Source organism: Mus musculus, chromosome 16 (assembly GCF_000001635.26).
Source record: "Mus musculus strain C57BL/6J chromosome 16, GRCm38.p6 C57BL/6J".
In the NCBI taxonomy this organism is placed as follows: Eukaryota; Metazoa; Chordata; class Mammalia; order Rodentia; family Muridae; genus Mus; species Mus musculus.
In genome coordinates, this window is record NC_000082.6 from 93,369,161 (window position 1) to 93,388,571 (window position 19,411).

Genomic DNA, 19,411 nt, shown 5'->3' on the forward strand with positions numbered 1-19,411 from the left:
TTGTTTTTTCTAAGGGGAATGTCGGTAACATATGCTTTCCATTGCTCCACTTTTGACCATTTACATACTGGGGGGCTGTGTGGTTGGCAGCAGGTCCTATTTTTAGGAGTCCTTGAAAACCTTCCCTTTTTAACAGTTCTCATTCTGGCACATACCTGTGTTTTAAGCAAAAGGAAAACCCAAATCCAAGATAGGAAAAGAGAAACATGTGTACAGACACGGGGGATTTTTGCAGCCCTGGAGTCACACAATAAGAAAGCAATCATTCAGCTACGACTTTAAAGATGGATCGTTGCCCGAATTTTCCGACTATTTTCCTTCTAAATGACTGTTTCTTTACAGATCTAAACTAATGTAAAGAGACAGGTTGTCCCCGTGCCAGGAGCGAACAAGCAAAGTAGGACAGAGGCTGTTTTCTAGGGAAGGAATGTGGCAAGATAATGCCTGCTCTGTCTCCCGCAGCCGCTAGCTCAGGCAGAGACGGAAGAGGATACTGCCTGCCCACGGCCTGGTTGTGAGCACAGGCTCCCCACCTGACTCTACATAACCTACCGACTGCGGTCCTATTATTTGCAATCAGTAACAAAGATTCATCCTTGTGTCAATCATACAACACGGAGAGTCTTTGTCACTCAGTGTAATTAATAGCCTTCACCTCGAAAGGGAAGATGAGAGGACGCTGTTCGCACGTGCCTGGGGTGTCCTCGGAGGGCGTTTCTCGTGGATAAGCGCTGCCTTCTGACATAGTAAGCCAATGGAACTCCAGCTGCAAGGGGGAGGTGGCAGGGGCGGTGGAGGTGAGGTAAGCTGAGTGTGTTTGGGGAGGCTGGGCAGGGAGCCCAGTCAGCAAGTGCTCATTGAGGCCCTGAGCTCTGTCCCTGGAACCCACATTAAAAGACATACATGTGATCCAAGCACTGGAGAGAGAGGGGACAGATCCCTGGGGGCTGACTGACCAGCCTTGCTAAATCAGCAAGCTCTAGACCAGCGAAGACCCCATCTCAAAGGCAGTGGACAGAGCCTGAGGAATAATACCCAAGGTTGACCTCTAACCTCCACATGCACAAATGCATGTGTGCACACACGTACGCTTGCCTGTCCACACACTAACATGCACATATGAGTACTCATGCACTGACACTGTAGCCTCTACAAGGGCCTACTGCAAACCACGCTACCTATTCAGTCAGGAACCTGTCAGAGAAAGGTAATAGGCTCAGACTTCAAAAAGACAGCACTGAACACAGGCTTGAAGGTCCGAGGAGTGGTGTCCCGTATACAGTTGTTGTGCCAGTCAAGAATTAAGACAATCCCCCACAGACATGTCCAAGGCCAGTCTGGGCTGAGCGCTCCCTCACTGAGATTTCCTTCTGAGGCAGGCAACCGTAGCCTGGGACAACTTTACAATTTATTCCAACTTGGGCTCTGTGCTTCGTGACAAATATACCATTTTATTAAAGAGGATTCATTGTGTACTTATTTGCAAGTATGACTTTAACTCCTCATCCCGGCACACCATTTTTAGCTGACAGAGTCCTAAGTGTTTAAGAGAGTGAGTGTCCGCATCCCTCCACCCCAAGCTCTTTCTGACGCGTACTGTTGCTTACTATCCGAGTGTGCATACTATCCGAGTCTCTGTGTATATATAAACATGTTCATTTGTGTGTGCATGCACACAGGTGTGCAGGTGTGTGTACACATGGGAGCACACGTGTGTGGAGGCCAGTGCTGGTGTGGGAGTCTCCTTTGACCTCTCTTTACCTTATTCTTCAAGGCAGGGTCTCTCCATTGACCACAGGGCTAATCAGTAGGGCTATCCAGCTTGCTCCAAGGACTCTGTCTTTTCTTTCTGGGAACTAGAATTATAGGGGGGGGTTATCATGGCATGGACAAGTTCAGGGGATCTGCACTAAAGCCTGCATGCTTGAGTGGCAAGCACAGTTTCCACTTAACCTATTTCTCCAGACCACACCAATGTTTAATCTTGAGGACAATGTAGATTACTGTGACTGGGAATAGACGCAAGCACACACACACACACACACACACACACACACCCCACACATGCATGCGTGCATGCATGCACACACATGCACACACGTACATACAAATGCATGCACACACACGTGAGTACTTGAGGCCGAGTTCTTTGCCTCTTCTCCGCAGGGAACCAGGTAAATCTGAGACCCATCTTAGGTCGTTCACATCATCGCAGTCAGAGCAAATGCTGCTGAAGAGACCGCATGCAGTCACCTGGGCTGCCTCACCATTCCAAATACGTCCTCTTCAAGGCCATGCTTGAACTGTACCACATGGCACTCTCTCTCTAAATCCACTGAGAATAATGCCTTCGGCCAGTGTTCCATGGTTGTTTAAAACCTTTCACTACCTCTCTGTTGCGTATACTATACACCTGTGCTGAACGCTAGGCTGGACAGATGGATCTGGGACACCCCAGAGTCTCCATTCCCAGTGGCCTAGTTCTCCTGCTCTCTGTCTGAATACAAACACTGGAGGCTGGTGCCGTTTTGTGGTAGATTCTATACAACAAACAGAGTTATTAGGACAACAGCAGAAGCCAAATCACATCCCTAAAGTAGCTTGTGAGCTTGGCCAAGGTCTGGCTTTGCACTCATCGGTCAACATGGGCGCTGTGTGGTGACGGGTAACTGCACTGTCAGCCAGACAGGATTTAGAATCACCACAAAACACATCCCTGGCTGTGTCTATAATGTGTTTCCTGAATGCTTTGCATGAACAGGGAAGGTCCACCCCAATGGGAGCCAGGGTCGCAGGCTGTGTGAAAAGGAGAGGGTGAGCTGAGAGCCAGACTTCAGTCCCCTCTGCATCCTGACGCCAGGTGCACTGTGAGCAGCGACCTGGTGTGCCTGCTCCATGGCTTCCCCACTGTCACAGTCTGCACCTCAGACCCTGAGCAGGAGAAACCCTTCCAGGCCGAAGTTGCCTTAGTCGGTCAGGTGTTTTCTCATAGCAGCAGGAAAGTGACCATCACCGCTGGACCACCAAACCCAGCAGCCTTTGCTCTGTGTTCTAACAGGAAGCTCATTCCGGCCTCTCAGCCACAACACCTTTGCAGTTACTCATCTGGAAACCATGGATTCACAAATCCCAGGCGTTACCACGGCGGCGACATCTTTCCGTCTCACGCCTTAGTCAGCTCTAGCTGTATTACAAAACACTATGGGTTTAAACCACAGATGTTTGCTTTCTTGAAGCTCTGCGGGCTGTCACCCAGGGTCACGATCCAGCAGGGTTTCTCCTGCTGTGTGAAGGGTCAGTTTCTTGCTGTGTCCTTTCGGGTCCTTTCTTCAGGACACACCCACGTAGAGACTGTCCTTCCTGTAAAGACACATCTCTCTAGGACTCATTAAGCCCTTACCACTCACTAAGCCAATAAAGCAATGAAAGCCCCATCCATAGGCCCTGCCCTGCGGGACCTGGGGCTTTGGGAGAAATTCAACTTAGTCCACGCCAACCCATATCTCAGTCCCCTCAGAGAATTAACCCACTCTCTACACAGCACGATGACTTTCATGGACTTGACTGCTCTACAAGTTAGCTTGCCAGGCATTTAGCGTAGGTATTTTTATTCATGATACATTTAATATAATGGTACAGTGTGCATGCTATTGCTGTTTGTGAAGGAAAAACATAATCACACTGTATGTGTTTTAGGCTGAAGAATATGAAATTAGTCCTACATAATCAATTTTTACCTAAAATGTCAACTTTGTAAGAATACACCCACGTATCGGTGATCACTGTGGATCAACTGCGCAAATAATTTGAAATTTAACTTGCGTTTACTGCCATGCGTACATTTTGTTAATGGGAAAGGTCACAGCAGCTGGCGTGATGACCTAAACACGAGATGATGCTCTATGAAACTGAGGAGTTTCGATGCTACCACCAACCTGAGTCACAGCAGGAAGACAAACGGATGCTCTGATAAAGGCCACTGCATCTGCCTCTAGAGTGACCGCACCTTTTCCTCTTTCGTGAATTATTAAGACAGGGAAAAAAGGAGTTGCTGTTCTAGATGCAGGTGGATGGATGCTGTCAGGCATCGTGTTTCTTCCTTGACTTTGCTTGTCATTAGCTCGGAGTTCCGCCTGACGTGTTTACAGAGGCCCAGCAAGGTTTTAGAGCTGATGAGACATTCTTAGTTAGATGGTGCCTGCACCTCCAGTGGCTCCTAGACCCACTTAAAGTCTTTAACCTCACTTATATTGTGCATTAAGGAAAATATGAACCTGCATTCCAGGTACCACTTCCAAGCTGGCTGACGAAATCGTCTGAGAAAACTACAGAAGCTGCAAAGGAAGGACAGCTTGGTGGCTATGGTCAGCTGAGTCTGTGCCAGGCCAGGGGCTGGTGAAGGGGTGTCTGTCCAGCAGACGATTTGGTGAGCCCTAGAATAGAGGCACCTTAGGAAACAGCCACATTGGCAAACACCCAAACTGCCAGTCTCAGGAGCCGGATAGACCCGTAAACGGTAAAGGACTAACCAGGAGAAGCTGTGTGCTCTGAGACTATGAGTTCATGAACTAGAAGGCCAACACTCGGCCACACCAGACCCACGGGTTAAGTTCTGGGGCTAAGGTACTTGAATTCTTCTCACTTTAAGGAGCCTGGGTATGCTCTGCCATAGCTTCCTCTGCCCAGCATGGCCTCCTCCCCACCCAAATCCACCAGCCAATTTCACAGACTCTCTTGTCACCAAGACCTGGATGCCATCTGTTTCCTGCTAGGACGTGAGTTTTCAGGAGTCTCTGATTTCTCAGTCTCCACCTGGATCACGGTTCAAGCCCAGCTCTTTGTCCTGCTGTTTCTCTCTGTCCTAATTCTCAGAAGTGTCATCCCTGCAGGGGTGTGTGACCACGGACTCCACTCATTCAGAAGAGGAAAGCAAACAGCTGGCTTCCCACAGGGAAGTGTGTGTGTGTGTGTGTGTGTGTGTGTGTGTGTGTGTGTATGCGCGTGCGTGTGTGCGTGCATGAGCATAAATATGTTCCTTATGATATTTCTACTCATTTTTAAACTACCTAAAATGGATCCCAGAAACCCTGAATGGTCATGAAAGAACTACACACACACACACTCACACATACACACCACACATGCACACCCCCCATACACATACCCCCCACACACACACACATACATACCACACACATACATACCATACACACCACACCACCCACACATACCACACCATACACATACCACACATATACACACACTCAAACACACACCATATACACACACACACACCACACATACCACAAACATACCACACATACACACATCACACACACACTACATACTCACATACCACACATACACACACACACTCACACACATACACACTCCACACACATACCACACACACCACACACATATACACACCACATATATACACGCACCACACACACACAACATGCACACATCACACACACACACACACTCATGGCAAAGGCAGTACACATGGACCCTCCTATGACCACATATCTCTCCATTCACTCTATTTCCCAGACTCCACTGACATTAGCGAGCCTCATCTTCACCGTGGGATTTGAAGGAGCCATGTTACCTCTGAAAGACCGTGTCTCCCTCTTGCTGCCCCCTCACACACACACACACCTTTTCTGTAACTGAATTGGTAAGAACAGGCAGCATCCGGTCACTCCTACACACATCAGCTGCTGGATCCGTGCCCAGCAGTCTGAATCTACAGCCTGGAACCACTCCCCACCCTGTCCTGTTTCCCCCCAGCACCCTTCTAGGACCTGAACACCTCCCTTTAAGGGTTTGTTAAGATGACTCCCACTTCCTTAGCATGGATGTCACCACTGACGCAATGCAGTTTTAGCTCAGACTCTATAGTGCAGTTTGCTAAAGCAAACCCCTACAGAGGTGTCAAAGCCACCCTACAGCCACTGCTACATCAAAATGGCTGTGCCCTCCCAGGGTTTGTTCTTTTGGTTAACAACACTCCTCCCAAATGAGCTGGGAAGATTATTTCTTCAAATATTTCTTCACAACTTAGACAATCTCTCTCCTGTAAATCCACTGTGAATAATGGCATCTGCCTTCCAGGACAATAGGAAATCCCCCACTTCCTTGCACACAATCGCTGTGGCAGGGTCACGGACTGGTTCGGTGAGTCTGGCTGGGACTTCCCCTAGGTTCTATTCAGGAAACTTTCTGGAGGCGAGGATACACACCTGTAGTCCTAGCAGCTCTGGAAACTGAGGCAAGAGGATAGCTTGAATCTGGATGTCAGGCCAGCACTGACAATAGATCAAGGCCCTATGACTAAAGGAGAAAGCAGGAGAGCCAATGTAGCTGTCACTTCCCTTATGGACTTCTCCCTTCACCATGAAAGCCCTGGAGCAATGGCAGGATGCTACTGCAGGAGAGTCGCTGATAGCTATTTAATAGCCCTGAACAACACATCCAGGCCATTCCCTCTGAGGCTTGAGGAACACTGAGGAAAAAGAGGCAGAAAGAACACAAAGGCCAGATAAGGGTAGGAAGCAGGCCTGTGTACTAAGATCTTCTAGTCAAAAGACAGCCATTACAATCCCCATACACAGCAGCCTCCAGTGCCTGAACTGGGTCTTCTCAAGCACAGACCTGTCTGCAGCAGGCCTTGGGAGAAGGGCTCAGGAGCCCAACCCACTGAAGACTACTGGTTACCGATGGATTCAAGGAGCCATGGCTTCTGTTGTGTGCCCTCTGCCGATCCCACCAGGCTTTATTGGAGAGTTCAGTCCCGTGCTCACACGCATGGCTCGGTTAACCTAATGGGGTCACAAGTAAAACCGGCAGTCATGGATCTGGGAAATGGGGGCGGGGGGCAAGTAGGGGGATAGAGACTGGGAAAGAACATTGGATAAGAAGAAGGTAAGAGAGAGGGAGGGGGGCAGAATGCATTATACACATATACAAAATTGCCAAGGGACAACATCAATTAATAAAAAGTCCTAGCTGGTGCAGCTGTAGTAGTAGCAGCAGTATACTGCTAGAAACCTGAGCAAGAATCAATATTTCATGAGCATGATTCTCGACACTTTATTTACTATATCCATGCTACGGCCTATGCACCATCAATATCCATTGGATATATGAGGAATCTAAGAAAATAATCATAGCGATAATTAGGCTATGATGACCATTGTGAAGTCGGTGAGTTTGTTTGGATCAGCATCATGCCTACTGCAGACAGACCGAAATCCCATGGCCTAGTCTGCAGACGGTCTATGTCCCACTCGTGTCTGTCTGATGCTTAGCAGAAAGAAGGATTCTACACAGTGGGTCAACAAACGTGTTTGGTTCCCTCCTGGTTGCTCCACCATCCTTTGGTCCCCTGGAGATCTTTGGAGCACACTCTGTTGGTGAAGAATGAGATGTAGAGAAACACAGCATCCCCTGAGACTGAGGGCAACCTGACTGACTTGATGAACACAGGCACAGAAGCCTGGAGCAGGAGGGAGGAGAGGGAGCAAGAGAATGAAAGTCCACGCCCACCTGTCCAGGGGGTCACCCACTCCCCCATCCTGCCCCATGCCAACATACATCGGCACAAATTAGACCAGGATCCCTCATGTTCTCATGAGCCACCTGACTCTTCTAAGCCAGCCCCCAACTCCTATACCTAAACCAGGGAAGTAAGATGGGGTGACAGCCACAATGTTTGTGAACTTTCCCTGAGTCACTCAAGCTGTGGCCCGAAACAAACCAAGCTGACACACCACAAGGCCCTGACCTGGGCCAGGTATCCTGTAAGATGAGCCGGCCGGCTTCTGAGCTCAAAGGTGGGGCTCAGCCCTGTGGAGTCTAGTTCTGGTTCCCACCACACCTTGTTTATTTGATAGGTTGGTCACAGAACCTTTCTGAAGTTCAGCCAGGCATAACAGGACTTATCTGACCATGGCTAGAAGCACCCAAGAAGAGAGTGGGCAGAGAGGCGGCTACTGGGCAGGCCTCAGTTCTCCCTCCTGGCCAGCCAAATGCATCCTCTTTATTTCAGATTGTATTTGGCTCCTCAGTCAGTCAGTCTCTGAGGAAATTCCTTTTGGCCATTTTTTACTATTTGAAGATACTCCTGTTCAGAGCGGATCATTAATTCAGTGGATCTTTAGAAAGCCGTGGGTTAATATAGCATATTTTAGACTTGTTTGTTTCTTGGCAGCTTTTCCTACTCTGGGCCTACCAGCAGAAGCCAAGTCAACTCAGGATTTTCTTTCTTGTTGTAGTAGACAAACACAGATCCCTTCCTCTTCAAGTTAAAAATATAACTTGTTTTCTTAGATAAAAAGTGTTCAGTGCAAATAAACAGCACAAAGGTTTTAAAGAATATAGTCAAATATTTTGCTCTCACTGTCTTTCCCACAATTCCTTCTCTCTCTTTTTATGCCTGTCTATTCTCTGAGCTTCCTCCTCTAAGCAGATTTCATAGAAGAATCATAAGGCATGGTGCCTGCACAATTCTACCTGAGAATTATTGGGCCCACGTTGCCTGACACAGGTAGAGAAAAGAATCAGAAAAAGACCATCTCAAGTCTCATGGCCCAGGAGTGCCAAACAAGGCAAAAGTGGCCTTTTAGTGTCCATAGCTAAACAAGTTGGTCAAAATTGCTGCAGTCACAATCATAGTGGGAATTCTCCTGTGATTAAAACAAACAGTTCAGGAACTAGAAACTAAAAACGGCATGCTTCCGTTCTGCCCTTCTAACAAGTTAGCATTAAGATGAGAAACCCTTGGGGCTGGAGAGGTGGCTCAGCGGTTAAGAGAACTGACTACTCTTCCAGAGGTCCTGAGTTCAATTCCCAGCAACCGCATGGTGGCTCACAACCATCTGTAATGAGATCCGATGCCCTCTTCTGGTGTGTCTGAAGATAGCTACAGTGTGCTCATATACATTAAATAAATAAATTAAAATAAATAAATAAATAAATAAATAAATAAATAAATAAATAAATAAAGATGCCCGTCCCATAGTAGCACCTGGGGAGACAGAAAGTCTTAGAGGTAGGTTCCCTTGGTAAATGTGTGGCCAAAGATGTGCAGAACAAGCAGAGAATAAGAGAATAGGTCCTCAGTGGTGGCTTGGGGACAAAGGCAGACTGTAGGACATCTGCTCCAGGTAAGGGTGGGAGCTGGCGTAAACAAGAAATCACCCCTGTGTAGGAGGGAGGCCTGCGGTTGATGTCACAGAAGTGGATAGATTTGTGGATAGACTAAAGGGCAGGGTGAATTGTGAAGGTTCCATCCTCACCTAAGGCAGAGCCATATAACAGGCAAATAAAGGGGGGCTTCCATCTGTAGCTGGGTGTAGAGAGGACCACTCGAGGGGCATCCACGCACCTCTGTGGTGGGTCCCTCTCTCTGAACACGGAGGAGCCAGGACTGTGCTCTGCTCGGCTGAAGCTGGGCACCTGGAAGACCAGGAGCAGAAACCGGGACACTTAATACAGAAAGAAACTTGGAAGTTTTGGAAGTTCTGCAGCCAAGCAGAAAACCCATTTTCTTAATAATAATAATTTTTTAAAAAAGTGTCACTATAGCAATTATAAAGAGTTACAAGGAGCAAAGGTCTTGTGACAGTTTGTCTTGGTCACCAGCTTGACGACATCTGAAATCAAGCACATAGCCAGCCGCCAAGCACAGCTGTGAGGGATTCTCTTGGTGAGCAGGGCCTTCCAATGGCCGACCCCACAAAAGGAGTCCTTCTGCATGCTTGTCTCCCTGGCAAGGTCATTTCCGGTTTGCGTCTCCCCGCTTGTAACTGTGGCAGCTACCCTTCACTGCTGTCACAACGCAGCGTCTTTAAGTTTCCAAGTTGTACTAAAGACCAGCAGCTCTTCTAGAACCTTCCAGACCCTCCATACCAGCTTAAGGCAGCTGAAGATTTCCACCTCAAACTGGGCAGCCATTAGGATTAGCACTGCCCCTCATGAAGACAAATTATCTTTTCTGTCCATTCTACTCCCTGACCTAACACAGGCACAACAGAAATAATCACAAGGAACTCACCATCCTACAAACACAAAGTTGCTTGTGGCCGATGTCTCAGTGATGTTTGTATCACCAAACTGTAGTAAGGTCATCTGAGATATTAAAAAAAAAGTTATAAAAATGAAGTAAGTTCACTCTAGTCCATGAATCAGAAATACACTTTTGTTTGTAATAGATACATTGGAGAAAAATATATCACACTCGATGATTTTTTCAATTAATATAGCATAAGAATATTCCAATTTTGTTTGTTTGGTTTTTGTTTTTAGAAAATATGAGTTTGCACATCTGTAAGAACCGCAGGTTGTGTTCATGTCACTAATGTTGACCACCCTCTCGTGTATTGCTGGCAATATGTCACTCATGATTAGTTGCTATGGTAACCAGCATTATGATGAGCATCCTGTCTGTCTTTTGGTCTTTATTTATCCTCACTTCAAGGGTCTGTCCTCAGCTACTGCATCTGGATAGACTACAACATTTCTTACTTAGCCTGTTAAGGTGCTGGCTGAGGCGCTTGACTAAGGAGAATTTATGGAATTTGCCTTCAGTTACTCGCAACGGTGACGGGGAAAATTAGATAAAAGCAGGTTCTGTTCCATGTATTTCTTACTTGGCCTGAAAACATGGGAATTGATCCAAAGAATTCTTAGACACGGTGGGTGGCCTGGAGAGGCTATTTTTATGATAACTAAATTGGTTCACTTAACTTTTGTGCCACCCAGCAGTTCAGCTAATGAGCCTCCTCTCGATTTATTTGAGAGATTAGACAATGTTCTATTCTCTATCATGAGAGTTGTGTTGGTTTTTTTTCTTGTTTTTTTTTTTAAATTCCAAGTCACTAATATGAGTACGGGAAATAGACATGAAATTAAAATACAATTCAGTTTGCCCAGACTCTGCACATGGCTCCTGAAGTGGCCAAGCCAAGAGGAAAACCAGAAGTAAGACTGGATAAAAAAAAAAAGGGGGGGTGCCTGGGAGCCAGAAAACTTGGGGATGTGTTTGGGCAGAGATGCTCCCTGGAGAGCACAGACAGTGAAAATTACAGCTGACTAGTCAAGAACGCAGATGATAGCTACGGAGATTCAGTGCTTGCCACTCAAGCTTGAGGACCTTGTTTCAATGCCAAGCAGCCATGTGATAAGTGGGGCTGCAAACCCAGCACGGAGGGGGCATGGGAGGAGCAGACATAGGAGGCTTCCTGGAGCTTCCTGGCCTGCCAATCTAGAGAAATCGGGGAGCCCCAGGTTCTGTGAGAGACTCTGTCTCCAAAAGGAGGAGGAGGAGGAGGAGGAGTGGGGGGGAGGAGAAGACAAAGAAGACAAAGAAGAAGGAGAAGATGAAGGAGGACGAGGAGGATGAGGAGGAAATGAAGGGGAAGGAGGAGGAGGGGGACGAAGAGGAGGAAGAAGAGGAGGAGGAAGAGGAGGAGGAGGAGGAGGAGGAGGAGGAGGAGGAGGAAGTGAGAAGATGGTGCCCAGTGTTATCTCTGGCTTCCATTTGTACACACAAACATGCACACTTGCACATGCACAAACACACACATACACACAGAGAACACAGATGAGGAGGAGCCAACCGTCAATGTGCTCATTCTAGCAATCTTGCTGATGGGAAATAGCTCTTTTGAAGCAAATTACACAGAGCTTGAGCCATCCATGAGCACTGCAGGCTAATCCCTAGGAGTTATTATACGTAATGGGCCTGACAAAAATCCCCTGCGGGTTGCTGAACGTCACTACAGGCTGGCATTGTGAACTGGGTAGCCCGGGTAAAGCCAGTGGACTTACTGAATATGGATCCTGTCTATCCCACAAATCTCAAAATTGCTCAGGTTCCTTGGAGCCTTATTACAGTCCCAGCAGCCTGGGGAAGCATTGCTCAGCAAGGAGGCAGCGAGGTCCTCTGAGCAAGCCCAGACACAGTGCACAGGGGATACACCAGGCAGACTCTGCACTTCCCTGAGAGCTCCATGTGTGTGTGTGTGTGTGTGTGTGTGTGTGTGTGTGTGTGTGTGTGTGTTTCCAGATAAAATGTGTCTCCCTAAGAAAAGGGTGTCCTAGAAAGCCCCAGAGGAATAGAGAGGCTTTCAGACACTCAGCCATGGGACGAGTCAACAACGACACTGTTTCTTTCCATTGCTCTCTCCTTCAGAGGCAAGGCGGGACAGGAGGGTCAGCCACTGAGCCAAGCCAGAACATCTCCAGCAGGCAGAGTATGGAGGCTTCTGTGTGAGGCTGGGAAGCAGAAGCCAGGCAGCAGCCAGGGCTTGGCAGGGGCTCTCTGCATTTTCCTTGGCTCGCTCTCACTACCTGTCTGACGGCTGCAGCGCAGGAAGGAAATTTTTCAAGAGATTAAACTATTATTGTTTCCTATGAGGCTGTCTTCGCTGGAGAATGAGAGAAGCTTTAAGGCTCCTTGAAAAGAGATTTGTCTGAATGGTGAGGCTGTTGTGATTCACCCCCCCTCCCTCCAGGTGGGATTTGACCAATTTCCTCAGGAAAGTGGTTCATTAGGGTTGTAGACTTATCCACGGCCTAAATAGAAGATGTCATCAAGGTGATTAATGCCCAGCTCACCCTCACAGGGAGTTAAGAGTTTATAAAAGCTATTTTTAACGGTTTGGAAGGAGGGAGAACTCATTTTTCAGGTTGCCAACATGTTTCAATAGTTAAAAACCTTCTTTGTAGCCCCCAATAATTCATGCTACCCACCGTTAAAGGTCGGCAGTGTTTTCGGATTTTGTAAGTTTTCTTGAAAAATTGATTCAATGTGTTTTGTTGTTTATATAAAAGGCACAGAGGGGAAGGAAAAAGACGTAAAATGTATTTCCATCACGGGGAGTGACCGCAGCTCCCGGTGACACTCTCAGGCAAGAATCTCGTTTCTTTTTTTTCCACCCAGCCCTGGAGGGTGAAATGGCTTTCCTGTGTCTATATCTATCATATAAATAGCACTTGACAGAGAAGTCTGCAGAGTTCAACCAAATAAAGAGAGAGAAGAAAAATCCAGAAAATGCCGGAAAGATCTGGGGCTCCTTGTCATGTCGGATGTAGCTGAAGCATGCCGGGCTTCCTGGGAATGTTCTAGAATGCTTGTCCCCTGTTACAGCTGTTCCACATGAGAGGCTGCCACCATAGATAGTGCATGTGTCTCCAGGCACAACCAAGCCAACTTAAAGCATTGGTTCTCAACATCCCAACCCTGAAACCCTTTAAGACCGTGCCTCATGTTTTGGTGATGCCCAATCATAAAATTATTTTCATTGCTACTTCAGAACTGTAACTTTGCTACTGTCATGAGTCATAATGTAAATATCTGTTATTTCTGTTAGTCTTAGGCAATCTCTGCAAAAAGTACCATTCAACCCCTAAAGGGGTCCTGACCTACAGGTTGAGAACTGCTGGCTTAAAGGAATCTGTGTGAGCGGCCTCTCTTCTAGAGCTACATTCCCAACAAGATGCCCACAGAATTCACTAGAGCTGCCACACTGCCAGAGTGAAAACCCCATTAGCAATGAAATGTGTAGTGGAGCTACACACTGACTGTCACATGTCACTAGAGCAGACATGTACAACCATAGTGCAAGCATCATTAGTAACTGTGTAGTGGGGCTACACGCTGGCTGACGTCACAGGGTTTATAACTTCAAGCTCCATATTTGGGCTTTGTATGGGTGGTGGATCATGAAAACAGGTCTATTCTCAATTGCTATCAACAATGCAGTACTTCCTATGATCTTTTCGACATCTTGAAGGATACCCTATTCAACACGGGAAATCTGATGTTGTCACTAGGGTGTTTTTAATTCCTTCATCTCCTTTGTAAACATTTATAATTCCCTGTTCTCTGCCAGGAATACCAACTGCTTCTCCACACTAGGGGGTAGATATGACTCAGACTTTTCAGTGACCTCCCCGTGGTGCCTGGCAGACAGCAGGTGTGATGTTATCATATGTATGTGTGTGTGTGTGTGTGTGTGTGCCCTCCCCAGGTCATGTGATCATATGTGTGTGTATGCCCTCCCCAGGATCAAGTGATCATATGTATATGTGTGCCCACCCCAGGATCATGTGATCATATGTTTATGTGCCCTTCCCAGGGTCATGTGATCATATGTGTGTGTAATATATGTGTGTGCTACCTCCCTCCCCAGAGTCATGTGATCATATATGTGTATGACCTCCCCAGAGCCATGTGTGTGTACCTTCCCCAGGGTCACATGATCATGTGTATGTGTATGTTCTCTCTCCAGGGTCATGGGATCATGTGTGTGTGTGTGTGTGTGTGTGTGTGTGTGTGTGTATCCTCCCCAGGGTCACATGACCATATGTATGTGTATGCTCTCTCCCCAGGATCATGTGATCACACGTATGTGTATCTGCCCTCCACAGGGTCATGTGATCATGTGTGTGTGTGTATGTGCTCCCACCCCAGGGCCAGTGAGAGGTAAAAGTTTTCTCCTACACTATCAAAGGCAGAGTTAACAAAAGCAATAATAACCAACTGGAAACTTCTGTTTAAGGACAGGCAAAAACTCCAGCCACCTCTTACTTCCATGTCCCACTGGCCTGACTATACTCTTGGACATAGCTGCAAAGGACACTGAGGAATGTGGTCTCTAGCTAAGCAGGCATTGCTCCTCAAAAAAATAGTAGAGCTCCTGTCACAAAACACTATCGAGGAAGAATGGCCACAATGGGAGGGTGGTAGTCTCTCTACATGTATTGGTTTCAACTATTGCCATGTAAGGATCCAGAAGGACTCTTCACATCAAAAGGTGTGGCTAGGCAGCTCATGGTCCTGAGAGGAGACTCTCTTACTATTTCTTTGTAAACAGACAAAGTATCAGACTGCCTCCTAATATTTACCTCTATACCCACGAATTAGACAGGTCTCAGTCCTCATCAGAGAGGCCTCTTTCCAGAACAGACAGTGATTAGCAGAGTCACACATCTGATCCAAAGGAAGAGAATGTCTGTGGGCTGACAGTCCATAAATGGGGTTTCCACATCACACCATCTGCTCTCAAATCTTAAGGAACATGGAGGGAGAGGGAGTGGGCAGACGGCAAACGCCAGAGATAAAGGAGGCATTCTAGGAATCTAGGAATCGTGTCTCCCAGACACAGCCGGACTATTGCATCGTGAACTCCCAGCAGCTGTGGGTAAGGGCACAAGACCTGCACCAAATCAAGCCAGTCAACATCAAGCAAGAGGAGGAAGGGCTTGGGAGGACCCAACCCCTAACCGAGGAGCCAGTTTTCTTCAGGGCTGTGGCCTCTGATAGGTTAACCATGCTCCTACCATGCAGATGCACGTTTGAGCAGCACTGACTGGGTCTGAGTGTATTGTAAAGAAGAAAGACACAAAGTCAGAAGCAGGTCTGGGGGCAGGATCTGGGAGCAATAGGAGGGGGGAAGATGGTGGTAGTTGTGATCAAAGTACACTGCATACTTTTACGAAATTCTCAAAGCGTTAAAAGCAAAGCGTGCCAGCGTATTAAGTGCTCGGTGCTGTGGCTATATACCAAGATGCATGAGACATGTGATCACTGTCTCCATCAAACGTGTACAATTACAAGTAGCTATCTAACTAGGCATTAACTAGACTATGTGATGTGTTTTCCCACTGAATGTCTTAAATCTTTCACTATTTAAGTTGATATCAAAAGAAGTAACACACAAGCTACATGAGATTTGTTCAAAACATTGTGGAGAATTTAAGTCTGGGATGAGCAAAAAAGAGAAAGAAAAGACTTGGAGTCTGTATGTGTGGAAAGAGCTGAAACCAGGAGTCCGTGCTGGCATGGCCTCAGCTGCCGCCTCAGAGGGCTTGCTCGGCCATCTTGAGCTCCCCACATGTGGGTCTGTAGATTATTATTAGTGTGACCAGGGCACCAAGCAAGCACACGTTTGTGGTACTTTCTGGCTCTTTGCTAGAGCTGGAGACAAGGAAAGACTTCTTTATCTGATTTTAAAGTAATGTCTAAAACTTTTATAGTCTCTTATTGAAAGATCAATGGTAAATTAAGGATGGATCTTTCCACCTCAATTAACTTAACCTTGGAAGTTTCGCACAGATATGCTCAGAGATCTCGCTCCTGCACGCTTCTGAATCCTGTCATGTTGGCAACCAGTGTCATAGTGGTTCATTACAAATCTCAGTGAAAACTCTGCCACTCTGCACTGCAATCGTATTTGGCTCTAGGATTAACTATCTCTTATCCCCTTTAGGGTGGATGCTGTGTTTCTTACATCAACAACTTAGATGTCTTTTTTTTTATAATTTATTTTATGTATATGGGTGCTCTATTGGCATATATACCTGCATGCCAGAAGGGAGCATTGGATCATATTATAGAAGGTTGTGAGCCACTATGTGGTTGCTGGGAATTGAAATCATGACCTCTAGGAGAGCAGCCAGTGCTCTTAACTGCAGTACATGTGTATGTCAAAGGCTGATGTGGTCTCCGTGTGACATGAGATTTCAGAGGTATACCTCTCATTGACTGAGGACACAGAAAGCTCATGAGAAGAGTTGGGCAATTTAGAAAGTGATTGGTGCTTGTGGTCAGATGTGGCAATGCAACAGGAAGAACCTGAGCCAACAGAGACGGGCAAGAAAACAAAAAAGGGCTGTAAAGACCCTCACGTCCTGGACGACCTGAGCCGGCGAGGGCTTCCTAACAGGTCTTCAGTGTGAGCATAGGAGGTTCTGCCATGGTGGCCCAGCATTAGCTCTTTGGAAATCAAGGCAGATGTTGATGGTGGCACTGAAGACAAGGGCTCTTACCTGCAAGCTCTGCTTCATGGTCATGGCCGGTAATACAGTTCAGGGTATACAGCCTGAGATGGGTCCAGAGTCCCCTCTTCCCTGGGACCTGGATTCTTCTCAGCACTCTTTCCCTTGCTCTTGAGGCCTCGATAAAATATCAAACTGAAAGAAGAGACAGCACGGCAGAAATGGATCTCCTGGAAATGTGTTCTCAGTGCCTACGCTGGAGCTCAGGGTGCTGCAGTGACACACCAGAGGTCGTTGGGGTTGATAAGATGGATGCAACTAAGAATCACAGCAGCCATGACTTACGTGTGCCTATAGGTGTGCATGGAGGTGTGCATGTGTGCAAACCATGCATCCAAACTCATAGACAGGGCTGCAGAGACAGCTCAGTAGTCAAGGACACTCCCTGCTCTTGCAGAGGACCTGAGTTCAATTCCTGGCACCCACATCAGATGCCTCACAACTCCCTGTAACTTCAGCATAAGAGGGTTCTGATACTTCTGGTCACCTGCACTCATGTGCACATACCCCCGACACACATGTAATTAAAAGTAAATCTTATGTGGAGGCAGTATGGAAGGCTTCCTGGCTTCAGGCCAGCCATACTCTACTGTAGAGAGAAAGTCTTCAGCCCACATCTAATACAATGTAGCAGGGCCAGATCATAATGTTGCTTCTTGTTTCTTCTCTTCCAGTCTGAAATTCTGCATCCCACTGGACTGATGTTTATTTTCCAGGAAAACATGAGGTGAGTTTCAATGAGCGGGATTTCTGTTCTGGCCACGCATGCTCAGGTGTGCTCAGGGGTGGAGCCCAGGAAAATAGCTTAGAGCCACTCGCTGTATGTCCTGAAGAAATGGCAAGTCACAGTGGCCATACAGATAGCAGCTTTCAGAGTAGGCACAGATCTTTCTTGTGTCTACAACCCATGCTGAGCCTGGAGGGCAGCGCCATGGGTCTGTAGCTCTTCCTGATATGGAGAGCAAGCTTGCCTCCTGATCAGTCAGGCCAACCACTACAGCCCCCTCTCAGTACTTAAAGCAGATTCAGACTACATACCTCAAAAGGGTCAAAAAACATTGAACCAGAATGCTAGAGTCAGAGAGAGCCACTGTTCAGAAATATAGGTCCTGAGACCCAGCAATGTCTGCCACAACCTCTCCCAACCTACCTCACACTCACTACCATCATCACCAAATAAAAAGGCGACATCAAGGATACGCATGAACAAGCAGAGAAGCCACATGTGGAAGGCACAGAGTGGGCAGAAATGAACGGCCATGGTAACTCTTGAAGGCACGTAGAAACCTCACATCATCAGAGGAACTATGTTTTTACTGAGTTACAGTCTACCAGTTACCAGCAGCATGGGGTTCCCCCACCCACTCCCCAGGGCAATGGCATCTATTTACGGTGACAAAAAGATTTGTCTTGGACAAGGAGTTAGTTTGGATAAGGCCAACGCTTCCAAACATCACTTCAGTAGCATGTAATGGATTACGTGTAAATTTCAGCGCTTTGGTTAAGCCTCTTGCCTCAGAAGGTCATTGGCACAGAAAACGAAAAGTGGAGCTGAATATTTAAGTAAATATATACATGCAGAGCTATGCAAGTTATAGGAGAAGAGGGGAGAGGAAAGGGGACATTTCCCTAGATGCCATGTGTCTGCAGGAGGCTGGACCCGGCTGGGCGCAGACCCTCCATCCTAAAACAGCTCTCTGTTCTATGGGCCCTGTGGTCTCCGAGCAGAAGCTAACTTTTCTGGCTCAGGGTCTGTAACTGAGTTGTGGTGTAAGGTGCTGAGGAGAAGTGACTACAGAAGGCCTATTTAGCCCTTCCTGGCAAGGACACGGTGGAGGAGGGCAGGGAAAGTCTGCTGCTCTTGTAGAGGATTTCCTTACCAGGATGTGGAAAACAGTCTTTCTGTCACGTGTGGCTAACAGTCATCCAGCAAGACAAAGAGTGGTTTCAAGAGGCCCACGTCCACTCAGAGTGCCTGAGAACGCCATGACCAAGCCTCGGAGAGCAGAGCATGAGAGGACTCACAGCCCCGGCTTGGACAGGGAGAGCATTGTTGACAAGTGCATCGGATAAATATTCCTTAATACACTCTCCACCCGGGAAAATGTCGTCACCCGTTTAGTAGGTAAAGTCGACATGCCTGAGCAGAAGCGAAGCGAACTCATGAAAACACATCCCCAAAATGCCTTGAGAGATACCACTGCCTTTTTATAAAGGAATTTTTAATTTCATATATGTGTAGTATACTTATATATTTCCCATGTCCCCATAGTCTCCCAGTCCCTCTGAAATTCATGGCTTCTTTTTCTTTAATTAGTGTGTGTGTGCACGCATGCATGCACATATAAATATCCCACTGAGACCATTTAGTTACTACTTGTATGTGTATGCTTTTAGGGCTGACCACTTGGGGTTGAACAGCCAATTATGGGGTCTCATCCCTGGGGGAAACTAATTCTCTCTCTCAGCGATCACTGAATATCTGTAGTTCATCTAGGTATGGGGTCTTGCAAGGATTTCCCCATACATGATGGGACATGAACTGTGTTATAGTTAGTCA

The 19,411-nt window shown here is 47.1% G+C and overlaps 1 non-coding gene across 1 annotated transcript; it reads left to right on the forward strand.

Moving 5' to 3' along the window:
* The first annotated feature begins 559 nt into the window (after positions 1–559).
* Mir802 (microRNA 802) lies at positions 560–656 on the forward strand. The gene has a single exon (NR_030429.1). It is a non-coding gene; the product is annotated as a microRNA 802 (primary transcript).
* Positions 657–19,411: the final 18,755 nt, after the last annotated feature.